This window comes from Scylla paramamosain, chromosome 32 (assembly GCF_035594125.1).
Source record: "Scylla paramamosain isolate STU-SP2022 chromosome 32, ASM3559412v1, whole genome shotgun sequence".
In the NCBI taxonomy this organism is placed as follows: domain Eukaryota; kingdom Metazoa; phylum Arthropoda; class Malacostraca; order Decapoda; family Portunidae; genus Scylla; species Scylla paramamosain.
Genome location: NC_087182.1, coordinates 6,794,835 through 6,812,655, shown reverse-complemented (window position 1 = coordinate 6,812,655; position 17,821 = coordinate 6,794,835). Strand labels below are relative to the sequence as shown.

Below are 17,821 nucleotides of genomic sequence, written 5' to 3'. Positions count from 1 at the left end.
CAAGGGCGTTTCAGCTGCTTTCCTGTCGTCAAAACTACACACACTTCTAATTAAACACAGTTAACCTTCCTGTCTACACCCGTGTCACCCTCAGCTTAAGCCGAGACAAGACACTCTTCTTCTTTGTATTTTTTCTTAATCACGAGGATTTAATATTATTTTTGTATCATTGTATCTTTCCTGTTTTGTCTGCTCAGCTATTTTTATCTTTCTAAATTGTGTGTGTGTGTGTGTGTGTGTGTGTGTGTGTGTGTGTGTGTGTGTGTGTGTGTGTGTGTGTGTGTGTGTGTGTGTGTGTGTGTGAACGTGTAAGGCGGAAAACATAATGTGCCATAAAGCAAATCTCTAAAATAGAAATTAATGATCCCCGGACACCTGCTGCCGCCTCTCCAAGCCTCAGAGCCTCCTTTCCCTTCTTTCCGCCCTGCCACCTCAGCTCTCCTCGCTTATCGCCTGCTCCTCACAGACTCACCGCGCACGCTTTTCTCGCACCAACACTTCCGTCTTTCACTCCTTTCTAAGCTCCTCCGCCTCCGATGAGACTGAGCCAAGGCAAGTACATCACCAGATTAGCAGGCTGCCAAGGCCCGGGTCCCTGAGTGCGGCGAGGCGGGAGTGCACAGAATAAGACTCCGCCGCCAATTACCCAACTACAGTGAGTGAATAACGTAACTAAGATAACCACTTTTGTCTTCCTTAATGAACTCATTCATCGGCGTGAGTAATGAGCTCAGCGATGAATTTGCAGCTCCCTCACAAGTGCAGATCATTTCAAATTACAGTCATCTATCACAGCTTAATTGCTCTTATCATTAATAGAGTTATTGATATCATCGGCATAAACATAAATTTGCCAGTTATCACGGCAAGCATCACCGCGGGGCCTGGAGCGCCTGCCTTATCAAGCAGCGGCCTGCGTGTGTCACCTGCACGTCTCTTCCTCCTGGCGGCGTGGCGGTGCTCAGGGCTGCGGCGGCCTCGCTCACTCGCGGCGGGAGGCAGTGCATTAACCTGACGCTCCGGGCTGCTCTTCTCCACACAGCATACCTCAGCACCTCAGCACCCGCGTGCCCTTGCGCCCGCCTGCAGTGGACGTAGCGGCCTGCCCCTACTAACGGATTCCATGCTATAGTGTATAATGTATAGTATATATATATATATATATATATATATATATATATATATATATATATATATATATATATATATATATATATATATATATATATATATATATATATCCCAGTTTCCAAAAAGATGGTGTATCACGCCTTATGGTGCAGGCGTGAGAAAGCTTCGGGCCGTCGCAACACATTCCTGTGAGGCCGAAACTTGTTATGCTCTGAAGATAATCTGGGAAATGCAGCCTTCTCGGAGAGCCATGTAAGGCAAAGGTCAGCCGCAGTAAGACATACATACATTTTATCACCTCATATCCTCCCCCACTGCATTCTCTATTCCCTGTCCCGGCGGCGGCGCGTCCCAGCCATGCAAGACGTGATAAGATTAAGAGGCCTTTTGGGCCACGCATGGGAGACTGTCGCGCCGCAACAGTGCTGTGGCGGCCTTTATGCCAGCTCAGGATGGTCTCCCCGTGCGTTTACGCCACCTAAAAACAGGTCTGTCCCGGCTAATGTGAGACTGTGACGAGTGCGAACGGCCTATACAGCCCCGGGTGGGTTTATCTGTGTGTGTCCACGCCGGGGATTCGGTTATAATACGGCGCCTTAAGTAGGTGGCGTTGGCTTGTGATTCAGCCATATCAGGGTAGAGATCGTAACTCCGGGCTACTGCAGTTACCTGTGCAATACATCTCTCGCAGGTCTGTCATTGAAGCCCGAATATGGCGCTGGAGGAGGCCTGGAGCGGCGTGCAGCGGACCGCAGCTCAGACCTAAGGGTCCCGCGAGTCTGGGCCGACAAGTGCACGGGGAGGCGGCGTGAGATGCAGCCAAGCAACATTATGCGGAACTTAAGCGAGAGAGAGAGAAAGAGAGAGAGAGAGAGAGAGAGAGAGAGAGAGAGAGAGAGAGAGAGAGAGAGAGAGAGAGAGAGAGAGAGAGAGAGAGAGATTAAAAAAATAAGATAGTGGCTTTACTGCAAATGTAATCAGCATGGAAAAGTAACTCAATCTAATGCCACATCAGAATATCCCACAGTACTTTGCATGCGGAAAGTGTCTAATTTTACAAACATCTAGGCACGAGCATCTCCCTCCTTGATCCTCTCGCCTCCTCGGCACTGAGTTTGCGAGGCGCCGATTATTCTTGATATCTGATGAGTTATTGGTGAGTTCGGGCTCTTTAGGAGGTAGCAAATGAGAATGGCTCCAAAATTTACGACTGATCGCCGAGATAGCGCCTCATCAGTGTGAGAAAGGAGGAACTGCTGGCCGCGGCTCACTGGTAACCTGATCCGGCCGCCAGTACTGAATGGGAGGAGACCACAATGGGGAATCCTGGTGTCCATTCACGGTCTGTCACACGCACACGCGCACACCAGAAAGAGAGAGAAAGAGAGAGAGAAAAAAATGCGCACGCTTGTCTGAATATCAAAACAGAATTAGGAAAGAACACTGGCAATTAAAACACAATATTACTTCAAGTTATTCTCCTCCATCATCGTGGTAAAACTCCTGCGACCTCAACGTGGAAAGAAATAACACCAACCCGACACCAGATGTTTGTCCGCGCTAAACACTCGAGCGGAAGAGGCGCCGTGAAATATTGGAGGAGACCACAGGACCTGCCAGTCAATGTGGTGAGAGAGAGAGAGAGAGAGAGAGAGAGAGAGAGAGAGAGAGAGAGAGAGAGAGAGAGAGAGAGAGAGAGAGAGAGAGAGACGTAGAAAATTTATGAATACAAGCAATACAGTCAAGCATAACCTGGCCTCCCATTGCCGAATTAACGAAATAAAAGACCACAACCTTCTTTTTCTATCTGCTCGCGTTCAAGAGGAAATACAAGCATGGATGAACGACTGGGAGGAATTTCGCCCTGAACCCACAACCCCCCAGTGGACAGGAGCCATGGTGGGGCTGGGAGGGACGGGGCGGGGTGGCGGGGAGCAGGGTGGTAGCGAGGCCAGATAGAGTTATCACTGCATCACTAACTGTGCATCACTAGCATACATGCACTTGACTGTCGCGCCAGAGAGACACTGGTGAAGACCTGACTAGGACGTCCACGAGGAGAGCAGATAAGTCTCTCTCTCTCTCTCTCTCTCTCTCTCTCTCTCTCTCAACCCTAAATTCCATTATTTATACCATAGTTACTCCCCTGCTAGGCGCCAAATGGCCGTAACTCATTCGTGTAAGTAAGAAAAACGACCGTACAGCAATTTTATCCAAGATCCAAATCACACGCAACCATCCAGGCCCGCTCGCGCCTGTGGTGGATTCGCTGAGTGGACAGTCGGGTCATTAGGCGCATCAAGATTGTCTCCTGCCACCGTATCACCCACCGCCAGCAACAGAGACCCCGATGCACCCGTTCCCCCCCCCTCCCTTGTGTTCCCAGGCGGTGTGGTGTCGATAGGGTGATACTCTAATTCCTTGGTGGTAATTGGGAAGCACGGCAGGAATGTATAAGGTAGACGGAAAATTAAGGCAGTGAATCAGCCAGTCAGTCAGTCTTTGCTCTTATGATTTTTTTCTTTAAAGGATGATTTAGTTTTGTGATCGGTTGATGTATTTTTTACTGTGAATTGAAAAAAAACTCACAGGATATTTAATATGATATATGTAAAGTTAAGGCAGTGAATGAGTCAGTCAGTCAGTCTTTGCTCTTATGATTTTTTTTTTTTTAAGGACGATTTAGTTTTGTGATCGGGTGACGTATTACCACTGTGAATAAAAAAAAAACTTACAGGATTTTTTTTTTATCAAGTAGATGAAAAGTTAGTCACAGCAGGTTAGTTTCCTTTATTTTTACACCCATGAGGAAAAGTTTGTTTTAAAAGTATAAGCAAAATAGTGGAGGGTAGCAGTATGCAAAGTTATCTCTTTAACAACATAAGTCTATATTCTATAAACATTTTAAGACGATTTGTTTAAAACGACAAGTAAAATGGATGACAAGATTTGAGACGGAGCCAACCACTAGCTACTATACCACCACCACCACCACCAAAAACTTCACGAAGGACAAAATATACCACCTTCTTTTTTATATAACATTCCAGGTGGCCGGTGCTGAAATACCTGGCCGCGTCAAGTGGGAGCCTCACCTGATGCTAATTAAACAGCGGGCGTAGGGAAAAGACAAGGTGCGCTCACTTACTCTGCAGGGGAATCTTAATGAATTATCGCCTATATCATCGACGGCCCGACAAGGTTTCACGTCACAAGAGTTAAAGAGACGCGGCTTCCGGGGTCAAGTTACCTGGAGTACAGCCTAATTGCCTGTTGGCCACGAAGTTGTCGAGGTTAAGTGATGCGAGTGAGGCGGTGTATATTCTTTCGCGTGTCTCACTAGCGATGGAAATAATGGTCAAGGGGACGTGGCTTCCCTCCCCCTTCGTGTGCCAAGTTGAAATGTTGTTTGGGTGCAGGAAAAAGAAGGAAAAAAAAAAATAAAATGAATAGGTTAGATAGTAAATAATTTTCTTTTAATATTTATTTATTTTTTTCTGGGGCTAAACTTGTTAAAATCTTCAATCACGTTTTGTAATCCTTTAAGTGACTCTTCCTTATCAGTTTCCGGCTTTGAACAGAGGTGGTGGTGGTTAAAATGATGTCCTGAGAGTTTCTGAGTTTCTTAACGAGTCACCTTGAGATGTCACTTGCTAATACTGGAAGCTTAGTGAAAATAATAATAAAAAAAATAGCATATTGGAAACCCCACATAATATATATAAAAAAAAAAAGAGTGAAACAGATGTTCCTACAGAAGCGTGATAATAATTTTCTATATATTTTCTTACACTGTTGTCTTCCATACTCTTCCGTACTCAAGTCAGACATAACTCAGCAAATTCAAAACCTCACAGAATACAAAATATCAGTGAAGGGAATGTTTCTACAGAAGCGTGGTGATAATTTCCTATATACGAGTATTTCTCTCACATGGCTGCCTTCCAAAAGCTTACCTTTCTCACGCCCTCGCCTCGCCTCCTCCATACTCAACGCAAACATCTCTTACCTGCAATGAAAAATAAATATGATAAATAAAACTTTTCCACACCACATACATAAAAAGAAAAAAAAAATAAGATAATCCTGCGAAGTCAGGACGAGGAAAAATAAACAGAAATAGAAAGATATTATAAATGATGGACAGAATTCATTGGCATCTTAAGTTTACTAATTTTTCGTGTACAACATCAAGACTCTCTCGTGTGGAAGTGGTATTTCTGTAAAAACGTGTCTCATATATGACTAAATAATGCGGCGGAATATTAAGGATAAATACAAGCTTTTTCTAAACGTAAGTAAATGAAGAACGAGTCCCAGCAGTACAAGATGAATCCTTCCACTCGTCACGAATCCTTAATGCCTCCTCGAGGGAAAGACTGATGGAGGGAGGAGTCTCTTTAGTTCCAGTGAAGGCGGAAAGTTGTGATCATGTTAATTACACCACAGGGGAAGTACACTCATGAATAACTACCGAAAAAAAAGTTGTGATAATATGTAATCATACCAAAAGGGAAATATATTCATGGATATTTCCTGACAACACTTGACAACACCGTTTATGTATCCCAAAGTTATGTATGGAAACTAAATATGTAATTAATAACAGAGAATTCCAGACTCACAACAATGATAGAGTAGGAACAGGAAAGAAAATACAACGTACAGTGTTAAAGAAACATACATACACACAAAGACCGCTAGGAACATGTAAATAATTCATCCAAGGGAGCTGAACTGTCTTCTAGCGGGAGGTCCGGAGCATGTCCACATTTGGCCTTGTGCTATTTGCTGAGGCAGTGCAGGGCTGAGATTACTCTGAAGGTGCGGAAACCTGTCCACGTCTACAAGCCCCCATCACCAGACACACCACTGGGGAGGCTAGTATGACAAGGGACTTACTGCGCCCACCATCACCTCCTCGTCACCAGGAATGAAGGTGAGTGATTGCAGTTTTAAAAGGATGATGCCTGGTTCCTTCTCTCCTCTCTAACTCTTTCCAGAATTTTTGTTTCTCGTTAAAAAGTTTGAGGCTTTAGACATTTGTAGTAGCAACGTCAACCGAGTTAAGCAGTTCTCAGTCGCTCTCTCGTCTCCAGGCATTTGGTTTCAACAGAATGACGTCTTGCCACTTTCTCAATCGCTCTACCTCGGCAACTGTAGCTTTGTGTAAAAGACCCGGGTGGAAAAGTCAACGGGTGTGTTTAGAGCCTCTGGGCAGCCTCACTTCTCCTCACATGCCCCAGTCTCCCAGTCTCCCACCAGACCTCCTTCTCACAGCCAGACAACAGGTTCTGGCTCCTCGTCGCGGTCCTATCACGTGGTGGCTCGGGCGAGAACAATAGTTTTGGGTTAATGTAATCACCAGTCTGGGCAGCTTTTGGTCAACCCTCCCGCTCAATGTGACTGCCGGTAGCTTGGTAATGACAGAGGAAGGACCTGGACCAGACTGCCCCACTACCACTGATGCAAATTGACTGATGTTGGTGGAGAAAGAATGGAAGGTGCTCTGGCTGGAAGACGCTCGGGTGCTTAGCGGAAAGATCTCAGCAAGAGTTTGTAGTATGGAAGTCCGCCTGTCCGTGACATGAAGGCGAAAAGTAAAAACAAGGGAGAATTCATTCTCAAGTTCTAATAGTTCCTCTAAGCCAGTGGTTCTCAACCTTATCTAAGTTCATGAACCCTTCCAGGAGTTTTTGAGAAGTATCAGTGCTCAAGGTCTCCCATTCATAGTTCACACACACACACACACACACACAAAAAAAAAAAAAAAAAAAAGAGAGAAATTCAGGTTGTCAGTTAACAAAATGCAAAAAAAAAAAAAAAAAAAAAGAGGGAAATTCAGGTTGTCAGTTAACACAAAATGCTTCTATGGGTGAAAAATAAGGTCTTGATGGTCAATTGATATAACGAGAAAGCGAAAAATCTCAATAAATTTTCCATCCACGACCAACTAACAAAATCAAAACACAAGTCATTATAGGAAAGGCCAAACACAACATAGGGATTTTGGACAACACACTAAGAATTCACAAGATCATGGCACCATCAGATCAATTCCTTTAAACATCATGGGAACTGATGATTATTAAGAGTGAAAACAGATGAGTCTAGGAATGATTGTCACTTATCTCTTCTCGAGGACACAGCGAGACCTGTCTGATATCTTATTTGTTCAATGCCAAGTCAACGACCCTAGGAAGATTTTACCCCCCTCTCTCTCTCTCTCTCTCTCTCTCTCTCTCTCTCTCTCTCTCTCTCTCTCTCTCTCTCTCTCTCTCTCTCTCTCTCATCAACGCGTGCCTGCTCCTCTTCTCTTTTTTGCTTCTGTCTTCTCCCTCGTCTTTTCAGGACATTCTAAATGTATATATATTTTTTTTTTCAACTCTTCTCTCTATTCTTGTTTCATCTCTCCTTTTCTAGCGTGTGCCTTCTACATCACCACATCCTTTACGCTGCATCTCTAGTTCTTCTCTAGTTCCATCTTCCTTCAAACTCTAACATTTCTTCTTATCACCTTTCTTCGTTCCTTCCTACCTTTACACATAAGCCAATCATCTCATACTTTCATCATTCCTTTCTTTCTTCCTCCCCACATCCTTGCCCTCTCCCTCTCTTGCACTCCCTCCAATGCAAGCTACAGTTGACCCAGACCTATCAACTTGTCAATCTTAATTGCTTATTCAAATAGCATACTTTAGAAACGAGACATTAGGGCCACTTCCAACCTCCTGCCGGGACAACAGGGATGTGTTACGAAGTGGAGCTGATAACCTGCGGACCACCTTCACGAGAACAAGGGTCAGGTCATCCAAGAAGGTCAGATGAGACCCTTTCACCTCCATTGTTCTTCCTACACAGTTTACTTGCGTGTTAATGTGCCTCACTATTGTTTCTATTTCCAGACCACTTGCTAAGATGAGGATCACATGTTAGTGTATTCATTTTAACTCTGTTGTCATTCAAGTCTTTATTTCTTTATTAACGAGTTATGAACCTAATCAGCCCTTCCTTCTACCCAAAGAGGACAATGGCAGGTGCTAAAAAGGGCAGCTTATGCACCTTGCTGGTCCGATAGCTGAATATATATAAGAAATCCATTAACCAGTCATCAGGATACACATGTTGAGCTGAATTAGATCTTCTGTACAGGAACTTGATTGGAAAGAAATAATTAATACATGAGTGCATCACTGTCACAGCTGAAGACATCACCCCTTTCTCTGTCTATCTCTGGCTACACCTGCAGCGTGCAAAATCTACAGGCAGTGTGCGTCAGGACGGCTGGTGACCTAACGCTACCAGGAATGCCCGGGACAATTTAGAAAGTCGTAACCTTATAATGAAAACTAACGCAGACGCTCCTTGCAAAAAGAAAACGTGTCATTTAGCAAGGGACATAATTCACATAAAGTGAAACCTGAAGACAGTATCCCTGGTGTTCCTAGGATAACACTGCTGGCATTGTGGATGGGAGAGCGGCGGGGTGTGTTGCAGTGCAGTGTTGCTGTGTTGTTCCTCTCCGCTCTGCTTTAAGTTCAGAGTTTATGTCTCGGAAGCACAATAAACTTGAAGGAACGGTACCTTTGCCCTCAAGGCTGGTGGGGAGTTGAGGACACTGCCGCCCTCTACTCTGATCAAATATTTTAATACTCAAGGGCGTTCAGGCAACACCCTACACACCAGCCAACACCCTATGGACTCTTCTGGTGAGACCTTAACCCTGGTGACGCTTTGTTCTCACCAGTGCTGGCCTCAATGGGACTCCTGGAACGTGTTTGCCAAGGCCTTCATTCACTTGGGGTGGTGTAAGCCTTCCAGCACTCATAACCCTCCATGGCGGGACGCTTGACACTAAAACATTATTGGTTCCTCTGTGATTATCTTCTAGGAGTTCACTGTTAGTATTTGACACTTAGCAGAATTCATCGACTCGCAAACAATGTATAGAGTAATGCATGCTGATTAACACCGCATGACCTTAGCAGTCCTACCATACACTGGGCTAATGAGTCAAGATAGCAGCACAATGGCTTGCTCGGGGACTGACACTTAAGGCTGAAATCCATGCAGCGTTTCTTGTGGTCGTCGGCCATGAGGAGCCCATCCTTGGTCGTCCCTCACTCTCAAGGTCGTAGGTAAATGAATCACAATATCTGACAGTCACTGGTGGTAAAGGGCAATGTAATTTTCGCTCACTAATTTTTTCCGTTGATCATCACGTGCTAAAGGGCGCCGGGAGTGTCACTTTCCCTGCCGGTGAGAGGAGCAAAATGCAATGTTGGAAAGCAATGGGGCGAGAAGACAGTGCTATCCAAGCCAAGCCCAGCTATTAGACGATGTAAAACATACCTTCAACAATGATGAATAACCAAAGATGGGTAAGATGGATTGATACTTGAGAAAGGACGTGCGACGAGGTAATGGCGGGTGGACGGGAGGGTAGGAAATTGAAATAAAAAAAGGGAAAACTGGTTTGCCGAGGAAATATGGGGAGGGGAAGTCAAGGGAGGGAAGGTAATTGTGGAAAGCAGTACAGCGAAGAGAAGGTGAGGTACTGGAAAAGGAGAGTGTGATGGGCGGGAGGGAGTGAGGGGTGGAAGGGAGGGAAGGCTGGGGAGGTGCTGGAGGTGCTACAGACAGCGACAAGCCCCGAACACACAGGCGACACCCACAACACCTGCATATTTGTCTCCTTATTTATGTCAGTGTCGTCCACCGCCCCGCCCTCCTTCCCTGCCTCTCTGCACCCCTTCCTCCCCTCCCTCTCTGCACCCCTTCCTTCCTTCTCTCTCTGCAGCCCTTCCTTCCCTCCCTCACCTCCTCTCCCAGTTTACCTCCCAACTTCCCACAAGCAAGCCACGTCCTCCAACTTTCCTCCTTATCTTCCCGGTTATACTTGTTTCTCCACTCTCTTGTTCTATCGGTCATTATCCCTTGATCTCCGTGTAAACATTTTATACTCACTGATCTAACCCTGCTAAGTTCAGATCCCCCGTGGAGCGTGTATGTCAGAGAGCACCGGGGGATCCAGCCAGTGGAGAATTTCCTTTTTCCAAACGTAAAAATACACACACACTCACACACACACACACACACACACACACACACACACACACACACACACACACACACACACGCAGTCTGCCTCACCTTGCCTGCCATCTAGTGCAACAAAAACACTTCGGCATGACCCCTCAAGACCCACCGCCGCTCCCTCATCATAACATCCCGTCATCACTCCTGCAATGCCTCCCCCGCACGGCGTTTCATTAATTGTATGCCGTGTTATGAAAAGAGTCCCCGCGATGATAGATAAGATCGTGGTAGTACATCTTGGGTAAAGGTAATAATCAAGGAGAATCTACAGTGAATGAAGACTAATACTTCCTCCCGTCGTAATTCAGTGACAATTACCCCGAAATAGAGAGAAATATTACCCCGATGATTATGAAAATGAGGATAAATGTTCAGGCTAACAGTGGAAGACACGATGCCTGACGGAAAAAAAAGCGGTATAGAAAGAGGAAGCTCGCAACTCCTGCAGAAAAACTTGTCGCCGTTTAAGACTTCACAGGGTCCTCCGCGGGACGTCCCAAACACTCACGCCATCAGTAGCAATCGGCGGGAAAAAGAACAGTCGTTTTTCTGCCTAGTGACAGCACACACGAGTATCTGCCTATGATTTAATGCCGCCGTGAACATTGCGTGTGCTCGTAAAACATGTAGACCTGCAATGCATTTTCATCTTCTCTTTACTTTTTGTCTTAAGCGACGGATTTCTTGTATGTGATCACCACGTGGGCCCCGCCAGCAGGAGGTGTTAGCGTGACACACTCCTTTCTACAATATTATCCAAAGTTTTGCGTGTCCAAGATTGTCCAACGATTTGGCCACTTTGGTACAGTAATGCCTTAATGCTCCCTAATGTTCCAGCCGTTACTGTTCGTTCCAGCCGGCGCCATCCAACACATGCAGTAGCAGTTACGAAAGGGAAAGTAGAAGGAAAGGACGCAAAGGGAGGAAAAGCGAAGGGGACTATGAGGAGTGAGGAGTGCGGTCACCACTTCACCACCTCCGCCAGCCCCACCTCGGCCCTGGAGCCGCGTCCTGTACATTCTCCGCAAGACAATGCCTCACAGTTTGGGTGAAGACTGAATGCTGGTAAATAAAACAATACATCATCCTAACGCGTATATATTTACACCAAGTGGAGGAGGCGGCGATCCCAGCGGCTGTGTGGCAGACTGCTGATCCGCGACACAAGGGACGAGGCTCGAATGCTGGTTGGGACTGTTGACACTCAAACGGCCCTTCTTTATTTTAACCCTTTCACTCCTATGGTAGTCTTTTGACAACATTAAGATCACTAATGAATTGTTTGAAGGGAAGTAAAGAAGAAAAATATGGTTAATTTTATCTTTGCTGAGCTAAAGAAGTACTTTTTTTAAGAGACTGTAGTACAAAAACAAGGTCTTTTAAAGATGTACATGAATATAGGAAAGACCAACCGGCAGTGAAATCATTAAGAGCCACTCTTTAAATCCTCCACAGGCATGAGATGTATCGCGAGTTGTCCCGGAGTGGCAGAGACTCGATGAACTGAACGAAGGGAGTCAGCGAGTAAGACAACACTGCATCGAGAAGTGTTTCATTACCAAGGGAGGAAAAAAGACGCGGGGGGTCGTGGCGCTGCTCTCTGCGGTACTCCTGATGGATATTCGAGCGGGGAGGAGGAAGGGGCGGCAGTGAACGTCAGCGCGCTAATCTAAATACCTTGCCCTATTTGGCCCGGCAGCGGCGTGCACTTGACATGATCACCAGCACAACCGCTCACCCAGGTAATTGCTAATCTAAAATTGCACGCAACTTAATACCATAACTCGTGCTTAATAGGAGAGAGGGGGTCGTAACTCCCTATTTTTAACTTAATCTTCCCTCAAGAAACACTTCCCGTCCCCTACATCCGCATCTCTCAGGTATATTGGTTCCCCTCAGGGCGCGCAGCCTCACCTCACCCGCATCACCTCATCCCATCTTCATCTCCACCACGCGTCCATTTCCTCCCTGTCTTCAAAGAGACGCGAAAAATATACTTATCTATATTGTGTATAATAATCTATATCCGCCTTAAGTAGAATTATCTGCTGCTTCATCGTTCTACCGGGCTCCTGTGAACTCTCTCTCTCTCTCTCTCTCTCTCTCTCTCTCTCTCTCTCTCTCTCTCTCTGGTTACTTTACGTCTGTTAATCAGCACACCTTCCGCGCCTTTCACTGCCTCTCATCATCCTCCACAAACTCACTGGACAACTATCATATTGTTTCATTAATCTATTCCCACACTTTATAAGTTTTAGAGTCATCCCATCGTCTGGTACCGTCCCCACCTTCATCCTCCCCTCCCCGTCTATCCCCCTCAACCTATTCTCCACAGCATCTTCCTCCCATCGCTCCAATCATCTCCTTCCCCATCTTCCTCCCCATCATCTTCCTGCAACCTTTCCGTCTCTTCCCAACCAGTCATTTTTTTTCTCTCTCTTTTTCTTCCTACCGTCCTAGCGTCACCTTTCCTTCCACCCTCTTATCACCTCCCATTTCTCCCTCCTCCTCCTCGTCATTCTTTTCTGATCTATCAATTTTATCATTTTCTGTATCACCTTCCCTGTCTTCTGTCTTCTGTCACCCTCCACGGCAGGTTCCTTGTTCCTCATACCCCTTCAGCTCCCCCTCCCACGCCCCTTGTCACCTTCACGCCTCACTCTCCCCTCCGAGGCCCTTCCTGGGGAGTATCATGTTCCATTTTTTATCATAATAGGCGTGAAAATCTCCAGAACGAGAGGGACGTAATGATGAAGCGTCCTCTCTCTCTCTCTCTCTCTCTCTCTCTCTCTCTCTCTCTCTCTCTCTCTCTCTCTCTCTCTCTCTCTCTCTCACCGCTCTATTGCACACGCACACGCTCAAATCACACATGAGAGATCTAGGAGCATTACCAACTGACAGTCTGCTTCCCGAAGTACTCTTAAGACCTTTTCATCACTCCTCATGTGTACTGTACCAATTTTACGGATTATTTCGCCATTTCCCCGGTAGGAATTAAGCCAAGTATCCCGCCGTGGGATAAAATGCTTAATGCTCCCTCTGTCAAGTCGCCTTTTCCCAGCTTGGTATTTCAGCTTGTTGGAATTAAGGGTTCCGGGTTTCCAGTAGCGAAGGAGCTGGCAGCCTCCGAGCAGCCCTGCCTCGCCGACAAGGTCACCCCCCATCCCTCCCGTCCCCAGGCAGCAATCCTCCCCCAACTAGCAGATGAGGAGGGGCGAGGCATCTCCCCTCCTCTCCCTTTCTCTCCCTAGTGCAGCAGGAGAAGCAGCAGAGGCCACATTACTAAACTATCTATATAAAATTTACCGGATTATCCTTTACGCGCAGCATTGGAGTATTGATCCAAGAAGGTGGCCTCTACTTAAGACCTTGCGCCGTCTTGTTCCATGCTTAACCGATATTTACTTGTACTCAATGTTGAGGCTCCATCTTATCTGCCGCAAAATGCTCCCTGAGAGCGCTAATCACGGCAACAAGGGTGCTCCGGCGCTAATGGTACGCTGGTGAGATATATTGTCCATATTTTATAGCCATTCTGTAATCATATATAATTCTATCTTCACACAGAGCCAGCTGGAGCGGGGGGGCGGGGGAGGGCAGTGCAGCATTCCGCCAGCTCGTAGCGGCTGCAACGGGACACGCCGGGAGAGGCAAGCGTGCAGCGGCGGCGGCGGCGGCAGCGGTGCACCCGGACACTGGCGGCAGAGACTCGGAACAGCAGCTGCGTGCAGGAGCGTCTCGGACAGCCACCGCCTCGACGCTTACGTAGTGCTTCATTATTCTGATAAAGTGGCTATTACCACTCACTACCTCGATGGCCGGCGCGTCTGGCTGGCCACGGGAGGCAGACAAAGGCTGCAACACACGCGCACGCACACGCGCAAGCACCAGCACACCAATGAGCCCTGTGTGTGTATGTATGAATGTGTGTATGTTTTCCTGTGTATTTGTGAGGAGATGTGAGGGAGGAAAAAAAAAATTTTTTGCTTAACCTTCCCAGGCGTCGATCATGAGCTTGTCCGGGTGATTCGCTAAAAACTCGCCGAGGTAAGAGCTAAATAATTGCGATGGAGAGGACAAAAAATATTATGTTTAATATCTGTAATCGGTCTCCGCTAAAATTGAATGACTGAGAGGATTTAAGACTCGGCGGATCAAGGATTGAACACCCGCTCTGTAATCACGCTCTGGAAATGGAAATTACTACATGCGTGTGTGTTTGAACAGGCCTCGCTCAGGTCCGATATATTTCCCCGTCACACGCCGCAGACGTCTTCGGAAATAGCGAGAACTTTGCAGAGAAGTCGGCACGGGAGAAGCCAGCCCGAGACACGACGGGTAATTACGGCGTAGAGAGGAGCAATATTTCAGCATTTCTCGTGTAATATTCAATTTGACTGTCATTTTAAAGACGCTGCTTGAAGATATTTCTCAACAAGGCATAACTACTGAGGAGTCCTTGAGGTGTGGAGTCAGAGCGGATGTCCTTCACGGCAGCACAGGTGAAATAACCACGTGTCTGGACGCGAGGTAATGCAAAAAAATCATTATAATTCCTGAACACATTAGTAATTCAAGCGAGGATCAATGGCCGGGGAAACTCTGAAAAACACCACGTGACGTATAAACTGAACCCGGAAAGGCGCGCATCGACGTGTCTGGTGTGCAAATCCCCCGCCAGTGACGACATGAGCGCCCGACACCCGGACCGTCCCGCAGTGGCCCACAGAAACTGAAAGTGGTGGGCGGGCGGCGGCGGGCGGTGAGGACAGCTGGGGACTGCGTGGTCTGGCAGCCGGCCAAGCGGGGGCACTCACGCCTCCTCAGCTCTCGCGCGCTCACACACATTCATAGGTGTGTGTGTGTGTGTGTGTGTGTGTGTGTGTGTGTGTGTGTGTGTGTGTGTGTGTGTGTGTGCTGTTTTTAGTGCTACATCCATTTTTCTGGTAATTGCAGCGAGGAAGGTCACGCCGTGGCTGCTGTCGACTTTGGCTTGGTTGAAGGAAACATTCAGAGAGAGAAAAAAAAAGCTGTGCAAGAAGAAAAAAATGAGCAAGCTGAAAAAAAGTAATAATAATAATGTAAGAAAAGCAATCCCTAGGGCCACAGCCTCAACCACTCCCTCCCGCCCCTCACACCCCGCAGCCCCTCACCCTTGCTCCCCACAGGTGCCGCAACACCCTCGTAGCACCCGAGGCCGGTAATTCGTGCCCCGTAACTCTTGAGTAAGGCCAGCGTCAGCCTCGGCCGTCCCAATAACACCGCACTATATAATTCAGCTCGGTAACACAATCGCGCTCATTCGTTGGGCGTCACGGGTGGATAACGCCGTTTAATGATGATTTACTAGGCAGTGTCACGCCAATGGTCGCTTTGCATACTGGTCATTATTCTCGGGGATTACTCGTAGCGACTGCAATATTGGATTACAGGGAGTTGGCGAACAATATACTCGTATTTACATCCATTCTTTAAACCGCAAATTTACATCTTTGATTTACGGGATCAATTTACTTCGATGGGCCGGACTGCAGGGGCCACCTTGTACTCACGAGGGTTGGGGCACGGCCTGGCCTGCAGGTGGCGCCACGGGTGCAGTCTTGCCCTTCCACGCCCCAGCGGGGGGCGGAGGGGCGGCTGCTCTCACACAGCTAAAGGAAAGGCTGGGCATGCTTCCATAAATTCCTAAACAAGGAAAACGGACACTGAATTAATACACAGAAATACAGTGAGACCCAGTGCAGTAATCCTTCGTGCCTCAAAATATAACAATTTTTATAATACAAGCATGCTGGATTCCGCCATAGTGAGTGTCTGGGCTTTGTAATGAATTTGTAACAATAAATCAATGATAATTTACTACATGAACTAATGAATAGATAAATAATTCTCAAATTTCCCGAAAACTCTACTTCAGGCTTTAGTTCTCAATAACTTGTAGACCAATTTGTGGACAAATCTGCGCGAGAGCGTGTCTCCGCCGCCACTCACAACAGTCCCCCCTTCGCGACGCTCACAGAAAACGAGACTCTGATCCAGGTAATGGCCTCGTGATCACTAAAAAGATAATAGTTTCCTCAGTGATGGCAGAGATTTGTTCCCTAAAGACCAGCCTCGGCAGGCGCCCGCACGACCTGCCCGCTGTAAAGTGCGCCCGTGGAGGCACCGTGACGGGACACTGTGACGCTGGGAACACTTGTTTGCGGAGCGCTACTGAGAAAAATATGGTCTAATATATATATATATATATATATATATATATATATATATATATATATATATATATATATATATATATATATATATATATATATATATATATATATATATATATATATATATATATATATATATATATATATATATATATATATATATATATATATATATATATATATATATATATATATATATATATATATATATATATATATACACACACACACACACACACACACACACACACACACACACACACACACACACACACACACACACACACACACACATGCCGCATTATGGTTAGTCCTAAATAAAAAAAAAATAGCCAGAAATTGTTATTTCCTATAAAGCGGGGACATGGATGTGCTTTTGACGAGGCGGAGGTGCACCACACAATACTGCTCGCCGCGCCTTCCGTGCGCTGTGTGGTATCTGCCTCACTAAAGCCAAAATAAACCTAGTTATTTTAGCGCATACATTTGCATATTTTATAATCATCGGCCATAAGGCCTCGCGCTGCTTGTATGTATATGTAATAAAAATTTCTTGGGTTGAAGTAACCTTCACTTGAACTTGATTTTTCCTCCGCTGAGGCAACGCGAGGCAGGCTTACGGTTAAGTTTCAACCACACTCCTACCCCTTTGAGGTTTTCTATAATGAGACTTGAGACGAGCAGCTGCAAACTCTTAAATGAACACTCTCCCTTTCGTCCCCGCAAGATTTGCAAGGAAACCACGTCACCGCCAACCAGCATTAGTCACTCTTCCCTGTCCTTTCTTCCCTTCCATCACTCCCGTGGCGGGGAGTGAATACACATTTTCCCTCCCTCCATCCTCCTTCCCTTCATCCTGCAACTCAGCATAACCTGGATGCCTGAACACTTTCACCTAATCTTCGCATCCCATTAAATTAATTCATCATGACATATTTATCTGGCACTTCATCCTTCCATTCCCGTCTCTGTCAGTTTCGTCTTCACCACAAACTCAGATCCAACACTTCCCGCACCGTGGCGTCTCCCCCGCGCCCTGAGAGCAGCGGGAGCTAAGGTAACACTCACCCTGACGCAACCACTTGGTCACGCAGCGGGGGAAGCAATGTGAGCTGGCGTATTTTTCCTTGAACAAGTGATGAGGAGGCTGTAAAAACGTTACCCCGATGAAATATGAGATAAAAGATGAGCGGCATGTACACATCAGGGTGGAGGCTTCGTGATACTCTCCCCCTTGTTTGTTTTCATGGCCGGTCTTCTTACCCTCCCCCTCGGAATACCTGCCTGGAGGAGTAATGGGCCGCGGCACACTCCCGAGGCGAGGAATAACACAACGCGTCCAATAAGTATAACCCGAGTCCCTGGTGGAATGAGTT

The 17,821-nt window shown here is 46.5% G+C and overlaps 1 long non-coding RNA gene across 2 annotated transcripts in view; it reads right to left on the bottom strand.

Annotated features, from left to right (window-relative positions):
* The window catches only part of LOC135089152 (uncharacterized), a 66,318-nt gene that overhangs the window by 37,264 nt on the left and 11,233 nt on the right, over positions 1-17,821 (bottom strand). Inside the window, exon 3 of one of the 2 annotated variants that reach the window (XR_010261399.1) lies at positions 3,261-5,140. The exons of the other annotated variant lie outside the window; for it this stretch is intronic. This is a non-coding gene — a long non-coding RNA (uncharacterized LOC135089152). Of the gene's footprint in view, positions 1-3,260; positions 5,141-17,821 lie in introns of those variants that run through there. 2 annotated transcript variants of the gene reach the window in all.